The 3,939-nt window shown below is 31.5% G+C and overlaps 1 long non-coding RNA gene across 2 annotated transcripts; it reads right to left on the bottom strand.

Moving 5' to 3' along the window:
- Positions 1-775: 775 nt before the first annotated feature.
- On the bottom strand, positions 776-1,751 carry LOC105333488 (uncharacterized). Of its 2 annotated transcripts, none has more exons than XR_010708965.1 (3): positions 1,619-1,751; positions 1,357-1,422; positions 776-1,186 (listed from the first exon to the last, which is right to left on the bottom strand). It is a non-coding gene; the product is annotated as an uncharacterized lncRNA (long non-coding RNA). The 2 variants fall into 2 exon arrangements; XR_010708964.1 differs by having other exon boundaries at positions 776-1,183.
- Between the last annotated feature and the right edge of the window lie 2,188 nt (positions 1,752-3,939).

Here is a 3,939-nt window from a genome sequence, read left to right as displayed (position 1 = left end):
CATGATAAAGGCATAGGGTGAAATAAATTTAAAGAGCATAAATCATTTTTTTTCAGCAAAACTATACAGATTTAAAACATATTAAACTTATCAATTGTAATATTTATATAGAACTGTGTGTATGAATTCATTCCAGACATCATCTCCTTTATTCATATTATTTATAACTGTTATTCATTGTCTTCAGTGTGGATGTTCTTCATCTTTTACCTGTCTTCAGTTTTTTCAAAAATCTTCTCTATGACGAATCATCGGAGTTAAAAAAAAAAGAATAAAAGCACGCACACAACTATTAATGCTATTGTAAGATAAAAAATTACAAGATTGTGTTGGTTTTTTGTGCATTGAATAATTTGGTTTATGTTAGTAATTCCTACACAGATAGTTAGTCGCACACTCACATTCATATTTGTTGTAAATCGATAAGTCATATGAAATTATGCCAAAATTTTTAATCAATTTTATCGGTCAGGTGTAGCGGAGGTCTACTATCAAGGTTAAGGCCTGTATCAGAAGCCGCGGGACGTTAGCTCAAGCAGGCATCAGAGCAATCAAAGATTGTAATAGGAAATTCGGCTGTATATGCATGTATAATTAATCAGTTAAAAAACCCGTTTAAATAGAAACATTTCACAACTCAAATCGTAATATCCAAAATAAATGTTAACTGCAATCTGTTTAATTTGAATTCGTAGTCGTTTAAAAGCCTCATTCGTCCATTTTTATCAATTTTGCCTTAAGTAAAAAGTTTTGTACGACCTTTGTTTTTCGATAGTTAATCCAATTATGACTTGTTGTGCCATCTTGAGACATGGTAGATAAATTACCGTATTGTAAACCGGTACATATACGCATACAATATGACATTTCGAACTGTTATCTTTATAACCTAAATTGACCAAAATTTGTTTATGCTTTCAAAAATAAGAATGTTGAAATAAAATTGGTTGCGAATGATTTAAGAAAAGTAAAATGAAACAGACTGTTTCATCGTAAACATATGGAGTCATACCTCTATCAACAGCTCCACATCCAGTAGCCACATCACACATCGGTTCGCTACAATTGCATTCTGCCTCACATTCTTTTCCAAAATAAGGATAAATACATCTTGCTCTGCAGTATTTTCCGATGTATCCAGGGCGACATTTATCAGACTCCTCAATATCTAAAGTATGGGTATCTACTAACAATGACGAGAATAGATAACAAACTGTAAAATAATGATATAATAAATTTTTAGTATGAGCAATGCAGAACATCTCTTATGTCTTTATTGTTCATTTTCTCAAATTATAAAATAGGTATTAAACGCAAGAGACCTCTGTGACATCAAAAGGTTCAATTAATACTCACAAGTGCTCTTCAAGAAGATTCTGGAATGCTCGTCATTATTTGTCTTCGTCTTCCCAATGCTATAGCCTATTTGCAAATATTGAAGTATTAATATAAAAATGAGAGAGAGTTTGAATTCAAGGATTTTAATTATATCATTGAAGATTTTATGAACGATCCTTATTGAAAAAAGAGTTTTCCTACTGAAGTAATATTTCAACATAGAGCCTAAGTAAACAATGGTTTGTCAACATATAATTGTGATATAGATAAGTTTAATTACTTGTAGTCACAGCCATACATCCTGAGGAAACATCACACTTGTCTCTGCTACAGTGGCATATTCTTTGACATTCCACTCCGTAATAAGGATAAGGACACGTCACTGAACATTTCTCTCCTATGTAGCCTGGGAAACATCCTTAAAAGGATTTATCATGCATATACATGTAAATTTGTAAATAATATATGTTTGTTATTACAACATGGTATGCATCACATGCTGAAGTGCGTATTTAGCTAATACGAGGGTTGTTCGGAAATTATTGAGACAACACGGATATTTCCATTTTCAAGAGACGAATGGTGAAAGTTGGCATGAACATTAAAGAAACCTTAACAAATAATTAAAGAAAGTGATATTTAATTTTTTTTTTAATGTTTTGTTTACAACGGTAGATTAACAAATCGGTGGTCGGGGTACACGGAGCAAGCATAAACTCGGAGAGTAAGAAAATTAAAACATCGTCTATCTAAGTGTCCGCAAACTTACCACTTATACTAAAAGAAATCAGATTATATATGCTCATTTTGCTATTTATTGTGACTAACTTTTGATCAAGTTTCACGAGTGTTTGAGTTGAAATACGGATATGGTACAGATATATTTACCAAGCAATAGGAATTTGAAAACGACAGTATATAGAAATTTGACGTCAAGGCGGCGCAGCGAATATACATCAAATTGATGGAAATTTCGGAAAGTTACCTTTTAATACCACCCAACTGCTTTAACAAAAACTATACGATGGCAAGGGATAAAGAACTTCAGTATATCGTCTTTTTTCACACATTGTTTAGCTAGAATTCAGACAAAGTGACTAAATATCAAGTACTTTTTACACACTAACTGATGTAAACAGTTCTAAAATATGTACACAGAATCACTGAAGGAGACATTTCACAGTAATTTGACTTTCAGTTAGAAATGACCCGATTTTTTCCCCACAAAATCAAGAATGGAGGGAATATGCGAATGTTGACATCTTGAAATATAAACAAAAGATGAGAAATGAAAAATTAATTCTAATTTCCCTTCGTTTGTTAGGTTTTTAAAACATAGGATCAATAAGAAGCGTCAAAATGACGTTGCGGTAAGTTTGCGGTTGCGCCAGGTCACTGGGCGATGGCAATTTAGTCAGCTTACCAGGAATGATCCAATCATGCTATGGACAATAATTTTTTTACATTGATAAACCCTATCCTGGTGTACGTTTTGGTGAAATTTTAAGGATTTATCTTTTTCCCCAAGGAAATAAGAGTAAATGTCTCAATAATTTCCGAACAACCCTCGTAGATATTAAGTTTTATTATTTAATCATTACACTGAATAAATCATTTTAGCTGTTCGAATAAAATACACTTGGGCATTCTTAAATTATAAATTGTAAACACATTAATTTATGGTACAATAATGTAATGTAAAAAATCCTTCAAATGTAAAAGAACATTTCAATATCGGACAATCTCTGAAATGACATCAGTAAGACGCAACGAAGGCATATTTTCACAAAATCAAATCAATATTTCTGTCGAAAGGATTATCTCTCTTCCATCATTGATACATTTTTAGTTATCACGGTTAATGATATCAAAAATTATTCACATTCCGAAATTTTACTTACCTTACATTGACTTTCGATATTTTTAAATATGTATTTGATTATTTTAATTCATTTCGAACTGTATGTATATTGGTTTAACGTAGTTTATTAACAGTTTATATCTATCAACAATAGTATGAAATATTGTGTTAAATCACAAAGCTCCTTCATCATTTTGTTTAAAAGTGGATTGCCTTACTTTCACATTGTTGAGATATGGAATTCCAATATGAACCTGGGCAGCAACCTTTAAAGAATCTGAACGCAGTAAATTTTTAAAAGCCAGTGCCATCATAATTGATTAATAAACAGATAAAAGCCAAAATAACATTTTGAAAATAACTCCTTTAATTGCAAGTAAAAACTTTCATATTGCACACAAAACAAAAGCGAAACAGAATGAAAACAAACAGACCGAACAAAACTTATAAAAGTAGTAAATACAAAAAATGAAGAAAAACAAATCCTACCCTTCACATCCATCTGCATAAGTGTAATTAAGTAAGATTAAGCATATGATTGGAAGATTTCCACGCAAGTCAAGCCACCGGTTTTTGTAATACACTGAACTACCATACATTACGGAATGTTGTGAAATTGAATATCTTGCATTGGTAATTCAAGAGGGTTGTTACTAAATACAGCTATTTAACTTCCTTCTTTCACTAATGACTAATTGCAAATTGAACTTTAACCTAAGACAGAGTTAGTGCACGATGTA

Source organism: Magallana gigas, chromosome 9 (genome assembly GCF_963853765.1).
Source record: "Magallana gigas chromosome 9, xbMagGiga1.1, whole genome shotgun sequence".
Classification (NCBI taxonomy): Eukaryota; Metazoa; Mollusca; class Bivalvia; order Ostreida; family Ostreidae; genus Magallana; species Magallana gigas.
Note: the sequence above shows the minus strand (reverse complement) of the source record. Positions and strands in the feature narration are given on the sequence as shown.